The following is a 20122-nucleotide window of genomic DNA, read 5'->3' on the forward strand; positions in this document are numbered from 1 at the left end:
TTTAATATCAAATAGGGGTAATCAATCTCTAATAAGTGAACCAATAATTAACTCTACCGACACTTAGATATTTTTAACTTGCGGAGTGCTATATCGTACCCTGTTGTTAAATCAGTGGCAGATAAAAAAAATACTCAGTTAAATTCCAAATTTTTATGATAATTATAATTATTTATTTCAGTCATTATGGTATAAAATTCGATCATTAATTTATTAATTAAAAATTACATCAACTGTCCCGCTCGATTCTGGGTAAAATATAAAAAATACTAAAATTTAATAACTATATCCTAAATACATTTTTAGTAAGCATAAAAATTATAGAACTCATTTTCAGATCGCCATTTATTTTTAAAATCATATAAGTTTGTATTAAACTTCTCTAAATAATAATTGAAACGTCCAACGAGTATTACAATTATTAAATAATTATATTTGATATACTCTCTCTATATATATATAAGTTTATTTTAATAACAATTTAATTATATCGTATATTATTATTTTAAGTTATTATATATATACATATTTATATTTATATTTATATTTATACACATTTATTTACAATTAATGGTTCGTGAATCGTCGGAGATAGTCGAAGGGTAATTGCACATATGAAACAGTTCAAAATTTTTGAGACTCAACCTAACAGACTTTGCTTATCGTGTCAGAAATATTAAATCGTATCGAGAGTTTGAGTTAAAATTAGTCAAAATTTTCCGGGTCGTCACAGTACCTACCCGTTAAAGAAATTTCGTACCCGAAATTTGATAGAGATCATCATGGTTGACAATAAGTATGTGTTCATGACGAATATGAGTTGATAAATAGAGTTTTATTATCCTTAAGTAATATGAATGAAACAATTCGATTACTCAAAACGTACGAGTGAAGCTATCACAAAAGAGTGAAATGATTAATTACAGGTTCGTCTTAACCGGTGACGTAGTCACGGTTGATTTCCTGAATTCAAGGGAAAAGAATGAATTATCAAGATAATATGTTCTTGATAAGTATAGAGGTTAGATAGTGAAATTTCCGTTCTTATTGATTAAAAACGTTCCATATTAATTGATTTCGTTGCGAGGTTTTGACCTCAATATGAGACGTTTTTCAAAGACTGCATTCATTTTTAAAACAAACCATAACCTTTATTTCATAAATAAAGGTTTAAAAAGCTTTACGTAGATTATCAAATAATGATAATCTAAAATATCCTGTTTACACACGACCATTACATAATGGTTTACAATACAAATATGTTACATCGAAATCAGTTTCTTGAATGCAGTTTTTACACAATATCATACAAACATGGACTCCAAATCTTGTCCTTATTTTAGTATGCAACAGCGGAAGCTCTTAGTATTCACCTGAGAATAAACATGCTTTAAACGTCAACAAAAATGTTGGTGAGTTATAGGTTTAACCTATATATATCAAATCGTAACAATAGACCACAAGATTTCATATTTCTATACACATCCCATACATAGAGATAAAAATCATTCATATGGTGAACACCTGGTAACCGACATTAACAAGATGCATATATAAGAATATCCCCATCATTCCGGGACACCCTTCGGATATGATATAAATTTCGAAGTACTAAAGCATCCGGTACTTTGGATGGGGTTTGTTAGGCCCAATAGATCTATCTTTAGGATTCACGTCAATTAGGGTGTCTGTTCCCTAATTCTTAGATTACCAGACTTAATAAAAAGGGGCATATTCGATTTCGATAATTCAACCATAGAATGTAGTTTCACGTACTTGTGTCTATTTTGTAAATCATTTATAAAACCTGCATGTATTCTCATCCCAAAAATATTAGATTTTAAAAGTGGGACTATAACTCACTTTCACAGATTTTTACTTCATCGGGAAGTAAGACTTGGCCACTGGTTGATTCACGAACCTATAACAATATATACATATATATCAAAGTATGTTCAAAATATATTTACAACACTTTTAATATATTTTGATGTTTTAAGTTTATTAAGTCAGCTGTCCTCGTTAGTAACCTACAACTAGTTGTCCACAGTTAGATGTATAGAAATAAATTGATAAATATTATCTTGAATCAATCCACGACCCAGTGTATATGTATCTCAGTGTTGATCACAACTAAAACTATATATATTTTGGAATCAACCTCAACCCTGTATAGCTAACTCCAACATTCACATATAGAGTGTCTATGGTTGTTCCGAAATATATATAGATGTGTCGACATGATAGGTCGAAACATTGTATACGTGTCTATGGTATCTCAAGATTACATAATATATAATACAAGTTGATTAAGTTATGGTTGGAATAGATTTGTTACCAATTTTCACTTAGCTAAAATGAGAAAAATTATCCAATCTTGTTTTACCCATAACTTCTTCATTTTAAATCCGTTTTGAGTGAATCAAATTGCTATGGTTTCATATTGAACTCTATTTTATGAATCTAAATAGAAAAAGTATAGGTTTATAGTCAGAAAAATAAGTTACAAGTCGTTTTTGTAAAGGTAGTCATTTCAGTCGAAAGAACGACGTCTAGATGACCATTTTAGAAAACATACTTCCACTTTGAGTTTAACCATAATTTTTGGATATAGTTTCATGTTCATAATAAAAATCATTTTCTCAGAATAAAAACTTTTAAATCAAAGTTTATCATAGTTTTTAATTAACTAACCCAAAACAGCCCGCGGTGTTACTACGACGGCGTAAATCCGGTTTTACGGTGTTTTTCGTGTTTTCAGGTTTTAAATCATTAAGTTAGCATATCATATAGATATATAACATGTGTTTAGTTGATTTTAAAAGTCAAGTTAGAAGGATTAACTTTTATTTGCGAACAAGTTTAGAATTAACTAAACTATGTTCTAGTGATTAAAAGTTTAAACCTTCGAATAAGATAGCTTTATATGTATGAATCAAATGATGTTATGAACATCATTACTACCTCAAGTTCCTTGGATAAACCTACTGGAAATGAGAAAAATAGATCTAGCTTCAAAGGATCCTTGGATGGCTTGAAAGTTCTTGAAGCAGAATCATGACACGAAAACAATTTCAAGTAAGATTTCCACTCGAAATAAGATTGTTATAGTTATAGAAATTGAATTAAAGTTTGAATATGATTATTACCTTGTATTAGAAAGATAACCTACTGTAAGTAACAAAGGTTTCTTGATCTTGGATGATTACTTGGAATGGATTTAGAAAACTTGGAAGTAAACTTGCAATCTTGGAAGTATTCTTGATTTTATGAAACTAGAACTTTTGGAATTTATGAAGAACACTTAGAACTTGAAGATAGAACTTGAGAGAGATCAATTAGATGAATAAAATTGAAGAATGAAAGTGTTTGTAGGTGTTTTTGGTCGTTGGTGTATGGATTAGATATAAAGGATATGTAATTTTGTTTTCATGTAAATAAGTCATGAATGATTACTCATATTTTTGTAATTTTATGAGATATTTCATGCTAGTTGCCAAATGATGGTTCCCACATGTGTTAGGTGACTCACATGGGCTGCTAAGAGCTGATCATTGGAGTGTATATACCAATAGTACATACATCTAAAAACTGTGTATTGTACGAGTACGAATACAGGTGCATACGAGTAAAATTGTTGATGAAACTGAATGAGGATGTAATTGTAAGCATTTTTGTTAAGTAGAAGTATTTTGATAAGTGTCTTGAAGTCTTTTAAAAGTGTATGAATACATATTAAAACACTACATGTATATACATTTTAACTGAGTCGTTAAGTCATCGTTAGTCGTTACATGTAAATGTTGTTTTGAAACCTTTAGGTTAACGATCTTGTTAAGTGTTGTTAACCAAATGTTTATAATATCAAATGAGATTTTAAAATATTATATTATCATGATATTATGATGTATAAATATCTCTTAATATGATATATATACATTAAATGTCGTTACAACGATAATCGTTACATATATGTCTCGTTTCGAAATCATTAAGTTAGTAGTCTTATTTTTACATATGTATTTCATTGTTAATACACTTAATAATATATTTACTTATCATTTAACATAATTAACCAAGTGTATCAATATCTTAATATGATTCATATGTACCTAGTAAGACGTTGTTATAACGATAATCGTTATATATATCGTTTTCGAGTTTCTTAAATTAATAGTCTCATTTTTATGTATATAACTCATTGTTAAAATACCTAATGAGATACATACTTATAATAATATCATGTTAACTATATATATAACCATATATATGTCATCGTATAGTTTTTACAAGTTTTAACGTTCGTGAATCACCGGTCAACTTGGGTGGTCAATTGTCTATATGAAACCTGTTTCAATTAATCAAGTCTTAACAAGTTTGATTGCTTAACATGTTGGAAACACTTAATCATGTAAATAACAATTTCATTTAATATATATATATATAAACATGGAAAAGTTCGGGTCACTACAGTACCTACCCGTTAAATAAATTTCGTCCCGAAATTTTAAGCAGTTGGAGGTGTTGGCGTATCTTCTGGAAATAAATGCGGGTATTTCTTCTTCATCTGATCTTCTCGTTCCCAGGTGAACTCGGGTCCTCTACGAGCATTTCATCGAACCTTAACAATTGGTATCTTATTTTGCTTAAGTCTTTTAACCTCACGATCCATTATTTCGACGGGTTCTTCGATGAATTAAAGTTTTTCGTTGATTTGGATTTCATCTAACGGAATAGTGAGATCTTCTTTAGCAAAATATTTCTTCAAATTCGAGACGTGGAAAGTGTTATGTACAGCCGCGAGTTGTTGAGGTAACTCAAGTCGGTAAGCTACTGGTCCGACACGATCAATAATCTTGAATGGTCCAATATACCTTGGATTTAATTTCCCTCGTTTACCAAATCGAACAACACCTTTCCAAGGTGCAACTTTAAGCATGACCATCTCTCCAATTTCAAATTCTATATCTTTTTTTTAATGTCAGCGTAGCTCTTTTGTCAACTTTGGGCAGTTTTCAACCGTTGTTGAATTTGGATGATCTTCTCGGTAGTTTCTTGTATTATCTCCGGACCCGTAATCTGTCTATCCCCCACTTCACTCCAACAAATCGGAGACCTGCACTTTCTTCCATAAAGTGCTTCAAACAGCGCCATCTCAATGCTTGAGTGGTAGTTGTTATTGTATGAAAATTCTGCTAACGGTAGATGTCGATCCCAACTGTTTTCAAAATCAATAACACATGCTCGTAGCATGTCTTCAAGCGTTTGTATCGTCCTTTCGCTCTGCCCATCAGTTTGTGGATGATAGGCAGTACTCATGTCTAGACGAGTTCCTAATGCTTGCTGTAATGTCTGCCAGAATCTTGAAATAAATCTGCCATCCCTATCAGAGATAATAGAGATCGGTATTCCATGTCTGGAGATAACTTCCTTCAAATACAGTCGTGCTAACTTCTCCATCTTGTCATCTTCTCTTATTGGCAGGAAGTGTGCTGATTTGGTGAGACGATCAACTATTACCCAAATAGTATCAAAACCACTTGCAGTCCTTGGCAATTTAGTGATGAAATCCATGGTAATGTTTTCCCATTTCCATTCCAGGATTTCGGGTTGTTGAAGTAGACCTGATGGTTTCTGATGCTCAGCTTTGACCTTAGAACACGTCAAACATTCTGCTACGTATTTAGCAACATCGGCTTTCATACCCGGCCACCAAAAATGTTTCTTGAGATCCTTGTACATCTTCCCCGTTCCAGGATGTATTGAGTATCTAGTTTTATGAGCTTCTCTAAGTACCATTTCTCTCATATCTCCAAATTTTGATACCCAAATCCTTTCAGCCCTATACCGGGTTCCGTCTTCCCGAATATTAAGATGCTTCTTCGATCCTTTGGGTATTTCATCCTTTAAATTTTCCTCTTTTAAAACTCCTTGTTGCACCTCCTTTATTTGAGTAGTAAGGTTATTGTGAATCATTATATTCATAGATTTTACTCGAATGGGTTCTCTGTCCTTCCTGCTCAAGGCGTCGGCTACCACATTTGCCTTCCCCGGGTGGTAATGAATCTCAAAGTCGTAATCATTCAACAATTCAATCCACCTACGCTGCCTCATATTCAGTTGTTTCTGATTAAATATGTGTTGAAGACTTTTGTGGTCTATATATATAATACTTTTGACCCCATATAAGTAGTGCCTCCAAGTCTTTAATGCAAAAACAACCGCACCTAATTCCAAATCATGCGTCGTATAATTTTGCTCGTGAATCTTCAATTGTCTAGACGCATAAGCAATCACCTTCGTTCATTGCATTAATACACAACCGAGACCTTGCTTTGATGCGTCACAATAAATCACAAAATCATCGTTCCCTTCAGGCAATGATAATATAGGTGCCGTAGTTAGCTTTTTCTTCAATAACTGAAACGCTTTCTCTTGTTCATCCTTCCATTCAAATTTCTTCCCTTTATGCCTTAATGCAGTCAAGGGTTTTGCTATTCTGGAAAAGTCTTGGATGAACCTTCTGTAGTAACCAGCTAGTCCTAAAAACTGGCGTATGTGTTTCGGAGTTTTCGGGGTTTCCCACTTTTCAACAGTTTCTATCTTTGCCGGATCCACCTTAATACCTTTTTTGTTCACTATGTGACCGAGGAATTGAACTTCTTCCAACCAAAATGCACACTTTGAAAATTTAGCGTACAATTCTTCCTTCCTCAATACTTCTAACACCTTTCTCAAATGTTCACCGTGTTCTTGGTCATTCTTTGAGTAAATAAGTATGTCATCAATGAAAACAATGACAAACTTGTCAAGGTATGGTCCACACACTCGGTTCATAAGGTCCATGAACACAGCTGGTGCATTAGTTAAACCAAACGGCATGACCATAAACTCGTAATGACCGTAACGTGTTCTGAAAGCAGTCTTTGGAATATCATCTTCTTTCACCCGCATTTGATGATACCCGGAACGTAAGTCAATATTTGAATAAACAGACGAGCCTTGTAGTTGATCAAATAAGTCTTCGATTCTCGGTAGTGGGTAGTGGTTCTTGATGGTAAGTTTGTTTAACTCTCGGTAGTCGATACACAACCTGAATGTACGATCTTTCTTCTTGACAAACAAAACAGGAGCTCCCCACGGTGATGTGCTTGGTCGAATGAAACCACGCTCTAAAAGTTCTTGTAATTGGCTTTGCAATTCTTTCATCTCGCTGGGTGCGAGTCTGTAAGGAGCACGAGCTATTGGTGCAGCTCCTGGTATAAGATCTATTTGAAATTCCACGGATCGATGTGGGGGTAATTCCGGTAATTCTTTCGGAAATACATCGGGAAATTCTTTTGCGACGGGACCATCATTGATGCTCTTTTCTTCAGTTTGTACTTTCTCGACGTGTGCTAGAACAGCATAGCAACCTTTTCTTATTAGTTTTTGTGCCTTCAAATTACTAATAAGATGTAGCTTCGTGTTGCCCTTTTCTCCGTACACCATTAAGGGTTTTCCTTTTTCTCGTATAATGCAAATTGCATTTTTGTAACAAACGATCTCTGCTTTCACTTCTTTCAACCAGTCCATACCGATTATCACATCAAAACTCCCTAACTCTACTGGTATCAAGTCAATCTTAAATGTTTCGCTAACCAGTTTAATTTCTCGATTCCGACATATATTATCTGCTGAAATTAATTTACCATTTGCTAATTCGAGTAAAAATTTACTATCCAACGGCGTCAATGGACAACTTAATTTAGCACAAAAATCTCTACTCATATAGCTTCTATCCGCACCCGAATCAAATAAAACGTAAGCAGATTTATTGTCAATAAGAAACGTACCCGTAACTAGCTCCGGGTCTTCCTGTGCCTCTGCCGCATTAATATTGAAAACTCTTCCGCGGCCTTGTCCATTCGTGTTCTCCTGGTTCGGGCAATTTGTAATAATGTGGCCCAGTTTTCCACATTTATAACAAACTACATTGGCATAACTTGCTCCGACACTACTTGCTCTGCCATTACTCCTTCCGACACCATTTGTTCCTTTCGTTCTGTTAACCCCTGGTCCGTAGACCTCATACTTCGCCGCGCTATGACCATTTCTTTTACACTTGTTGCAAAATTTGGTGCAGAACCCCGAGTGATACTTTTCACACCTTTGGCATAGCTGCTTCTGATTGTTGTTGTTGTTGCGATTGTTATTGTTGTTGGGACGATTGTTGTAGTTGCTGTTGTTGTTGTTGTTGTTGTTGTTGTTGTTGTTGTTGGTCCGTTTGTTGTAGTTGCGATTGATGTTGCGATTGTTGGAATAATTGTTGGGATTATTATTGTAATTGCTGTGGTTGTTGTATTGGTGATTCTTATCACCGTTTTCCTCCCACTTTCTTTTGACTTGCTTCACATTGGCCTCTTCAGCCGTCTGTTCTTTAATTCTTTCCTCAATCTGGTTCACTAGTTTGTGAGCCATTCTACATGCCTGTTGTATGGAGGCGGGCTCGTGTGAACTTATATCTTCTTGGATTCTTTCAGGTAATCCTTTCACAAACGCGTCAATCTTCTCTTCCTCATCTTCGAACGCTCCCGGACACAATAGGCACAATTCTGTGAATCGTCTTTCGTACGTGGTAATATCAAATCCTTGGGTTCGTAACCCTCTAAGTTCTGTCTTGAGCTTATTAACCTCGGTTCTAGGACGGTACTTCTCGTTCATCAAGTGCTTGAATGCTGACCACGGTAGTGCGTAAGCATCATCTTGTCCCACTTGCTCTAGATAGGTATTCCACCATGTTAACGCAGAACCTGTGAAGGTATGCGTAGCATACTTCACTTTATCCTCTTTAGTACACTTACTTATGGCAAACACCGATTCGACCTTCTCGGTCCACCGTTTCAATCCGATCGGTCCTTTGGTTCCATCAAATTCCAAAGGTTTGCAGGCAGTGAATTCTTTGTAGGTGCATCCTACACTATTTCCTGTACTGCTAGATCCAAGGTTATTGTTGGTATGTAGCGCAGCCTGTACTGCGGCTATGTTTGATGCTAGAAAAGTACGGAATTCCTCTTCATTCATATTCACGGTGTGTCGAGTAGTCGGTGCCATTTCCTTCAAAATAGTCAAATGGAACAAGTTAATCATACAGAATATTAAGAGTAGTTAATAGTATTTCATAGCATAATATGAACTCATTTATAAAAGCTTTTTCTTCATATTAGCGTTTTATAAGTTTAAATTCGGGTAGTACCTACCCGTTAAATTCATACTTAGTAGCTAATATACAATTCAACTACTACAATTCTATATGAAAAACTGATTATAATAATATTTCGAGTTCAAACTTTTATACAATATTTTACAAACTTACAATACCGCTTGTTTTACATAAAGCATGAAATATAGCACACAATAACTTTGATACAAGATAGTTGTGAAGATAATTCTAGCTAGTACACAAGTCGTTCAGCAAAGGCAATAAAGACACGTAATTCATACGTCCAGAAACAAGTCATGCATTCTGGTTTTACTAGGACTACTTCCCATCCTTGGTCTTGTGGAACATAACCGTTATGGCCGTTGATAAGACAGCGTATTGTAACGTCATCAAAGGGACGAGGGTTATGTAATGACCAACAGTCTTGTAATAACCTAAAAACCTCATTTCTTACCCCAATTACCGACTCCGTCACTTGTGGGAACGTTTTGTTTAATAGCTGTAGCCCGATGTTCTTTTTCTCACTTTGGTGAGAAGCGAACATTACTAACCCGTAAGCATAGCATGCTTCTTTATGTTGCATGTTAGTCGCTTCTTCTAAATCATGAAGTCCTATATTCGGATACATTGAGTCAAAATAATTTCTTAACCCGTTGCGTAAAATAGAATTTGGGTTCCCCGCAATATATGCGTCAAAGTAAACACATCGTAACTTATGGGTTTCCCAATGTGATATCCCTCATCTTTCAAACGAAAGTCTCTTATAAACCAAGACATTCTTGGAAGGTTCTTCGAATGTCTTACAAACTGATCTCGCCTTAAATAGTTATGTCGAGGAATTCTGACCGACTCTAGACAAGATTTCATCAATCATGTCTCCGGGTAGGTCTCTTAAAATATTGGGTTGTCTATCCATTTTATGTTTTTAAACTATAAAATAGACAAGAGTTAGATTCATAAAAAAAATACTTATTAATACAAGCAATATTTACATATATCATAAAGCATAAGCACACTATATTACACCACACGAATACAACTATCTTATTCTGACTCGCTCGTTTCTTCTTCTTCGTTTTTGGTTCGTTTTGCCAAGTTTCTAGGGATATATGATGTTCCCCTAATACTAGCTGTCGTTTTCCACAACGGTTTAGAAAAACCTGGTGGTTTAGAGGTTCCCGGGTCATTGTTACAACTTAAGGACTTCGGGGGTTGACGATACATATAAAGTTCATCGGGGTTGGAATTAGATTTCTCTATTTTTATGCCCTTTCCCTTATTATTTTCTTTTGCTTTTTTAAATTCAGTTGGGGTAATTTCTATAACATCATCGGAATTCTCGTCGAAATCCGATTCATCGGAGAATTGGTAATCCTCCCAATATTTTGCTTCCTTGGCGGAAACACCATTGACCATAATTAACCTTGGTTGGTTGGTTGAGGATTTTCTTTTACTTAACCGTTTTATTATTTCCCCCACCGGTTCTATTTCCTCCTCCGGTTCCTCCTCTTCCGGTTCTGATTCTTCTTCCGGTTCCTATTCGGGAACTTGTGAATCAGTCCAATATATATTCGACTCTTCGTTATTATTAGGTGAGTCAATGGGATTTGTGCTAGAGGTAGACATCTATCACACAATCTCAAACATGTTAAGAGATTAATATATCACATAATATATACATGTTAATAATATATAGTTTCCAATAAAAATGTTAAGCAATCATTTTTAAAGAAAACACGGTCGAAGTCCAGACTCACTAATGCATCCTAACAAACTCGATAAGACACACTAATACAAATTTTCTGGTTCTCTAAGACCAACGCTCGGATACCAACTGAAATGTCCCGTTCTTATTGATTAAAAACATTCCATATTAATTGATTTCGTTGCGAGGTTTTGACCTCTATATGAGACGTTTTTCAAAGACTGCATTCATTTTTAAAACAAACCATAACCTTTATTTCATAAATAAAAGTTTAAAAAGCTTTACGTAGATTATCAAATAATGATAATCTAAAATATCCTGTTTACACACGACCATTACATAATGGTTTACAATACAAATATGTTACATCGAAATCAGTTTCTTGAATGCAGTTTTTACACAATATCATACAAACATGGACTCCAAATCTTGTCCTGATTTTAGTATTCAACAGCGGAAGCTCTTAGTATTCACCTGAGAATAAACATGCTTTAAACGTCAACAAAAATGTTGGTGAGTTATAGGTTTAACCTATATATATCAAATCGTAACAATAGACCACAAGATTTCATATTTTAATACACATCCCATACATAGAGATAAAAATCATTCATATGGTGAACACCTGGTAACCGACATTAACAAGATGCATATATAAGAATATCCCCATCATTCCGGGACACCCTTCGGATATGATATAAATTTCGAATTACTAAAGCATTCGGTACTTTGGATGGGGTTTGTTAGGCCCAATAGATCTATCTTTAGGATTCGCGTCAATTAGGGTGTTTGTTCCCTAATTCTTAGATTACCAGACTTAATAAAAAGGGGCATATTCGATTTCGATAATTCAATCATAGAATGTAGTTTCACGTACTTGTGTCTATTTTGTAAATCATTTATAAAACCTGCATGTATTCTCATCCCAAAAATATTAGATTTTAAAAGTGGGACTATAACTCACTTTCACAGATTTTTACTTCGGCGGGAAGTAAGACTTGGCCACTGGTTGATTCACGAACCTATAACAATATATACATGTATATCAAAGTATGTTCAAAATATATTTACAACACTTTTAATATATTTTGATGTTTTAAGTTTATTAAGTCAGCTGTCCTCGTTAGTAACCTATAACTAGTTGTCCACAGTTAGATGTATAGAAATAAATTGATAAATATTATCTTGAATCAATCCACGACCCAGTGTATACGTATCTCAGTATTGATCACAACTCAAACTATATATATTTTGGAATCAACCTCAACCCTGTATAGCTAACTCCAACATTCACATATAGAGTGTCTATGGTTGTTCCGAAATATATATAGATGTGTCGACATGATAGGTCAAAACATTGTATACGTGTCTATGGTATCTCAAGATTACATAATATACAATACAATTTGATTAAGTTATGGTTGGAATAGATTTGTTACCAATTTTCACGTAGCTAAAATGAGAAAAATTATCCAATCTTGTTTTACCCATAACTTCTTCATTTTAAATCCGTTTTGAGTGAATCAAATTGCTATGGTTTCATATTGAACTCTATTTTATGAATTTAAACAGAAAAAGTATAGGTTTATAGTCGTAAAAATAAGTTATAAGTCGTTTTTGTAAAGGTAGTCATTTCAGTCGAAAGAACGACATCTAGATGACCATTTTAGAAAACATACTTCCCAAAACAGCCCAAAACTTGTTTTAACCATAAGTTTTGGATATAGTTTCATGTTCATAATAAAAATCATTTTCTCAGAATAACAACTTTTAAATCAAAGTTTATCATAGTTTTTAATTAACTAACCCAAAACAGCCCGCGGTGTTACTACGACGGCGTAAATCCGGTTTTACGGTGTTTTTAGTGTTTCCAGGTTTTAAATCATTAAGTTAGCATATCATATAGATATAGAACACGTGTTTAGTTGATTTTAAAATTCAAGTTAGAAGGATTAACTTTTATTTGCGAACAAGTTTAGAATTAACAAAACTATGTTCTAGTGATTAAAAGTTTAAACCTTCGAATAAGATAGCTTTATATGTATGAATCGAATGATGTTATGAACATCATTACTACCTCAAGTTCCTTGGATAAACCTACTGGAAATGAGAAAAATAGATCTAGCTTCAAAGGATTCTTAGATGGCTTGAAAGTTCTTGAAGTAGAATCATGACACGAAAACAATTTCAAGTAAGATTTCCACTCGAATTAAGATTGTTATAGTTATAGAACTTGAATCAAAGTGTGAATATGTAGCGACCCGACCAAATCATGTTTGACGGCGCCGTCTACTTAGGTCCCGTTACGTGGTCATAAGTCTTTAAGACAAAGTTTGACCAAAATATGTCGCCTTCATTTCATAATAAAGATTGTTCCCAAAGTTTACAAGAATTGTTCAACCAATAGTTAAGTTACAACGTTATAATACGAATGAAATCTAGGCGACATGGTTTAAAGTAAGGTCAAAAGACGCTCCATGAAATGCACATATACTCGACATCCAATGCAAGAATCAAATAATGAGCGGAAGCATGTATCATGTATCGTTCAAGGACCTGAGAAAAACATAGAAATCTGTCAACGAAAACGTTGGTGAAATCATAGGTTTAAGTAAGTAAGTACAAGTGAACCACAAGATTTGCATCAATGAAATAATAGTAATACATTCCAAAAGTTTGTTTCACGAGCACCCAATTATCAATGCTTAACATTTCCTTCCATTGAACCCCATCACTTAGTGCTAGAACATACACTGTTTCTCGAAAATATATTTCATTCGTAAACGGTAGCGAACCGTTTGAATGAGGGTTTGTCAAACCCATATGGATCCATACAACATAAGTTCTCGCTTACACCCGGCAAGTGTAACTAATGATAATCGAATTGAGGATTTTGTTCTAAACTCGTATGTAGAATGTTTGTTTTCCTGTACTTGTGTTCACTTAGTAAAAGAAATGTTTATGTTTTCTCATCCCAAATGTAAGTTCAAAAAGAGTAAAAGTGGGACTATGATCTCACCTTGAGTGTACGAGTAGTAAAGTACTTCGACAAGTAAATGTGTGCAAAGAACAATGCTAGTCTTGACCTAAACAATAGGTCGTATCAATAACGGTAAACACGATAGGTCAAAGATGTTCAATTAGTCCTATGGCTCGTTACGACTCAATAATGTAGCATGTGAGTCAAGTTGTCATGTTTCATGCAAGGTACAAGTATAAAAACATGTTAGAACGATTGCACAAGTATTTGGTTAAGTTTGATTAAAAGTCAACTTGGTCGGGTCAAAGTCAACAGAAAAGTCAACGGGGTCGGGTTGGATATCCGACAATTTTTCTAAGTTATATAATCATATATGAGCATGTTGGCCAAGTTTCATGTTAATCGGAGGTCCGTAGCATAGCAAACATTTTCATGTCAAATGACCAAGGCGAACAGTCAGTTTTAGCACAATGGGACGGCGTCCCAAAGAGCTAGACGGCGTCCCACAATGAAGGGTGGGACGGCGTCCTGCCATCCTAGACGGCGTCTAGGTTCAAATGGTGGGACGGCGTCCCAAGTATCTGGACGGCGTCCCAAATGCCTTACAGGCCCTGTTTGCTGAATTTCTCAATTGCACGAACCAAAACACAAACCAACACATTTTACAAACCGCGAACAATTAGAACATGTATTTTATATCATCGGAAAGCTCTTTCGACAAGGAACGCAACTAAGCACTTTTCATCAAGCAAAAACATCATATACTATAACCGAAATCCCGTCAAGCGATCAATAGAGGTTTATTTTCAAGTTTCAAGTTTATCAATTTTAATTTAAGTTTCGGGAATCCAATTTATACATATGATATGCCGTTTTGAAGGTAATTAAGCATACAACACAACCTAACACTTACAACTAACATTCCATGTCCTTCAAATCATTAAAAGTCCATTTTAAGTTCATGAAACCTTAATCTAAATTCACCAAATTTCATAATCAAGTTTAGGAGGTTTCATTAATCAAACTATACATCATAATGAAGCTAGTAACACTAGAAACACAATTAAAACATGATCTCTTAGCATCAAACAACATATGAACACTCAAATTTCAAGATCAACACACCAAAATTCAAGTTCATGCTAGTTACACTAAAACAACGAGATCGAGCATATAAATCACATAAACAAACTAGACTCGAGCCATAGACACTAATTAACAACCTTATAACTTAAAAATCTCAAGAACACAAGAATTAGTGATTTTAGAAAGTTACCCAAAATTGATGAAATCGGTATGGAAACGAAGAGGAGATCACGAGGAGTTCAAATATGCAATTTGTTTTGATCGAATCCTTCTTGAACGAATTTGGATGATGATTGAAGGTTTGAGGGTTTTGAGAGAAAAAGGGTGAAGTATTATTTGGGAGGTGATAAAATGAATGGAGAGGAAAGAGTTGACTAGTTGACCTAGTCATCTCTTTCTCCATTTGGCAACTTTAGTCCCTCAACTTAGGAAACGGGTACGGGAATTACCTAAACGAGATAATTCAAACGCGTATTAACGAGATGTGTTATAAACATATAACGGAACTTAAATAGTTAAACGGAAAAGCAAATGGAAAAAGGTGGGATGTTACATTACCTACACCTTAAAAGAAATTTCGTCCCGAAATTTAAGTAGGCGTAGTAGTCGTTGTTTCTTCCTCGAGATCTTGCGTTTCCGAATTCACGAATAGATGAGGATACTTCCTTTGCATTTGATCTTGTCTTTCCCAAGTAAACTCGGGTCCTCTTTTGGCATTCCAACGAACCTTGACAATCGGGATTCGGCTTTGTTTCAATGTCTTGACGGAGGTGTCCACAATTTCAACCGGTTCCTCCACAAAATGAAGTTTGTCATCAATAGTAAGTTCTTCGAGAGGGATGACGATATCGGGTTCGGCAAGACACTTTTTCAAGTTAGATACATGGAAAGTAGGATGAACGGAGCTCAATTGAGGCGGAAGATCCAAACGATAAGCAACGGTTCCAATACGCTCCAAGATTTCGAAAGGACCAATATACCGCGGATTTAGCTTCCCGCGTTTCCCAAAACGGATTACACCCTTCCAAGGTGCGACTTTTAACATTACTCGGTCACCGACTTGAAATTCAAGATCGTTGCGTCGTTTATCGGTATAGCTCTTTTGACGACTTCGGGCCGTCCTAAGCCTATCTCGGATTTGAACGATTTTCTCGGTGGTTTCGTGAATGAGTTCGGGTCCGGTGATTTGCACGTCGCCTACCTCGGCCCAACAAAGAGGTGAACGACATTTGCGGCCATATAGCGCTTCAAAAGGTGCGGCTTTAATACTCGCGTGATAACTATTGTTGTAAGAGAACTCGGCGAGAGGTAAGTGCTTGTCCCAAGCTTTTCCGAAATCAACCACGCAAGCTCGTAACATGTCCTCTAAGGTTTGAATTGTACGTTCGCTTTGTCCATCGGTTTGAGGATGATATGCGGTGCTCATGTCTAAACGCGTTCCCAACGCTTCTTGCAATGTACGCCAAAATCTAGAAACGAAACGGCCATCTCGGTCGGAGATAATTGATAAAGGTACACCGTGTCGGGCTACGATCTCCTTAATGTAAAGTTGTGCAAGTTTCTCCATTTTGTCCGTTTCTTTCATGGCAAGGAAGTGTGCGGATTTGGTGAGACGGTCAACAATAACCCAAATGGTATCATAACCGCCCGTCGTTTTTGGTAGTTTGGTGATAAAATCCATCGTTATCCCTTCCCACTTCCATTGCGGGATCTCGGGTTGTCGAAGTAGTCCGGACGGTCTTTGGTGTTCGGCTTTGACTTTGGAACATGTCAAACACTTGGAAACATAAGTAGCTACTTCCCTTTTGATATTCGTCCACCAATATAGCTGTTTAAGGTCGTGGTACATCTTATTGGCACCGGGGTGAATCGAGTATCGTGACTTATGGGCTTCATCTAAAATAAGGCTTCGTAGATCCCCATAACTAGGCACCCAAATTCTTCCGGCGAAATATCGGAGTCCGGTTTCTTTAACTTCGAATCGAGAGGTGAGGACGTTCAAGTGTTCGAGAGAGATGTTTTCATCCTTGAGAGCCTCATCTTGGGCTACCCGAATTTGGCTATTAAGGTTGGTGTGAATGGTGATGTTTAAAGCTCGGACACGGAGAGGCACCACTCTTTCTTTTCGACTTAAGGCATCGGCTACTACATTTGCCTTCCCGGGATGGTAACGAAGCTCGCAATCGTAATCGTTCAAAGTTTCAATCCACCGTCGTTGTCTCATGTTTAGTTGCTTTTGATCGAAAATGTGTTGGAGACTTTTGTGGTCGGTAAAGATAGTACTCTTGGTTCCATAAAGATAGTGTCTCCACATTTTAAGTGCAAAGACAACGGCTCCGAGTTCGAGATCATGTGTCGTATAGTTTCGTTCATGAATTTTGAGTTGTCGAGAAGCATAAGCAATGACTTTCGTTCGTTGCATCAATACACACCCAAAACCATGTTTTGAGGCATCGCAATATACAACAAAGTCATCATTGCCTTCGGGAAGTGACAAGATAGGAGCGGTGGTTAGCTTCGTTTTCAAGATTTGGAATGCGGATTCATGTTCGGTCGCCCAAATGAATTTCTTTCCCTTGTGAGTCAAGGCGGTTAGAGGACGTGCAACCAAAGAGAAATTTTCGATGAATCTACGATAGTACCCGGCGAGACCCAAAAATTGACGAATGTGAGTAGGAGTAGTAGGAGTCTCCCATTTGCTAATGGCTTCGATTTTCGATGGATCGACTTTAATACCTTGGTCACTTACAACATGACCAAGAAATTGAACTTCCTTTAACCAAAATTCACACTTGGAGAATTTGGCATAGAGTTGTTCTTGTCTTAAAAGTTCAAGCACAAGTCGGAGATGTTGTTCGTGCTCTTCTTCATTTTTAGAATAGATCAATATGTCATCGATGAACACAATAACGAATTTATCGAGATACGGTTTGCACACGCGGTTCATAAGATCCATGAACACCGCCGGTGCGTTAGTGAGACCAAATGGCATGACAAGGAATTCATAACTACCATAACGAGTTCGGAAAGCGGTTTTGGAGACATCTTCCCCCTTAACCCTCAATTGATGATAACCCGAGCGGAGATCGATTTTCGAATATACACAAGACCCTTGTAGTTGATCAAAGAGGTCATCGATGCGAGGAAGAGGGTATCGGTTCTTAACCGTCAATTTATTTAGTTCGCGATAATCAATGCACATTCGTAGGGATCCGTCTTTCTTTTTAACAAACAAAATCGGAGCGCCCCAAGGTGAATGGCTAGGTTGGATAAAACCACGATCAAGTAGTTCTTGGATTTGACTTTGCAATTCTTGCATTTCAGATGGAGCGAGTCTATATGGTGCACGCGCTACGGGTGCGGCTCCCGGAATAAGATCGATTTGGAATTCAACCGGTCGATGAGGTGGAAGACCCGGCAATTCGTCGGGAAATACATCGGAAAAGTCACTAACAATTGGCACATCATCGATATGCTTCTCATCGGACTCGACTTTCTTAACGTGGGCAAGGATCGCAAAACAACCCTTACGGAGTAGTTTTCTAACTTTAAGGCACGAAACGAGGTTGAGTCTGGTGCAACTCTTATCGCCATAAACAATCAAAGGTTCACCATTCTCGATAGGAATTCGGATTGCGTTAAGATCACAAAGAATGTGAGATTTCGTTTTGACTAACCAATTCATACCGATTATTACATCAAAGCTTCCTAGTTCCATGGGTATCAAGTCAATTTCAAATTCCTTACCCAAAATGTTTAACGTACACCCCCGGTAATATGTGTCGGCACTTAATAGTTTTCCGTTAGCTACTTCAATGGTATAAGTGGTATCTAATGGAAGAGGTGGAGTGCTAAAAGAATGAGTCAAAGTCTTGGATACAAAGCATTTATCGGCACCCGAATCGAATAAGCAAGAGACATAAGAATTGTTGAGAAGAAACGTACCCGTGACTAGTTCAGTGTCATCCCGGGCTTCCTCGGTGTTGATGTTGAAAGCTCGGCCGCGCGTATTGGTGTTATCTTTCCTTTTCGGGCATGCATTTCTATAATGACCCGTTTGACCACATTCGTAACAAGTGCCCGTCTTTGGTACATTGGGCCACTTTCGAGCAACGGGAGTGGCACTTTTACAATCGTTGGCCTTATGACCAACTCCTTGGCACCGGTGGCAAATTAACTTGCCACATTCACCAAAGTGATGTTTGTTGCATTTGTTGCAAAGAGGTAGGTTCCCGGCATAACCCTTCTTGCCGTCGAAAGTGAAGGATTTCTTGGCAAAGTTGTTGTTGCTTGATTGGGAGGGTTCCCACTTTCTTTTGTTGCCGCCCGATTTATCCTCGACCTTAGGTGCCGGAACTACGATTTCGTCAACCGTTTCAATTAGTTGGCGAGCCATGTTCATAGCGGCTTGATGAGTAGTGGGTTTGGATGACATCACCCCTTGTTTGATGCTTTTTGGAAGACCGAGCATGTAGAGCTCAATCCTTTGAGATTCGGGGTTAACAAGATTAGGACACATCAAGGATAGTTCGGCGAAGCGTTGATTATAAGCTTTAAGATCGTTTCCGACCGCTTTCAAAGCTCTTAGTTCTTCCTCAAGTTTTCGGGTTTCTTCGCGCGGAAAATATTCAACAATCATCTTTTCCTTTAGATCGGCCCAAGAGAGGGCATGAGCTTCATCGGTACCCACCGATTGAACATAGGTGTTCCACCATGTTAGAGCAATTCCGGAGAAAGTGTGAGTGGAGTATTTGACCTTGTCTTGGTCCCGACAACCGCTTATGCTAAAGACGGCTTCCGTTTGCTCAAACCATCGGGTGAGCACGACCGGTCCCCCGGTTCCATCAAAAGTGTGAGGTTTGCACCCCATGAAAGCTTTATAGGAGCATCCCTCGTTTGAGTTTCCGGCTCCATTGTTGTTGTTGTTGTTGTTGTGGTTGTTATTATTATTGTTGTTGGATGAGTGACCGGCCATGGCCGCATCTACGGCGGTTGCTATCATCCGTTCGAGAGCTTGTTCAGGAGTTTCATTGCGGCGTACACGACGAGGAGCCATTGTTCCTTCAAGACACAAGAATATCATTGATTAGTATTCTCAATAATACTAACCGTGATATAGAATAAAGATAAAGAGAAGTTTTTCCTCGAC

The sequence above is a fragment of the Rutidosis leptorrhynchoides genome, chromosome 1, assembly GCF_046630445.1.
Source record: "Rutidosis leptorrhynchoides isolate AG116_Rl617_1_P2 chromosome 1, CSIRO_AGI_Rlap_v1, whole genome shotgun sequence".
Lineage (NCBI taxonomy): Eukaryota > Viridiplantae > Streptophyta > Magnoliopsida > Asterales > Asteraceae > Rutidosis > Rutidosis leptorrhynchoides.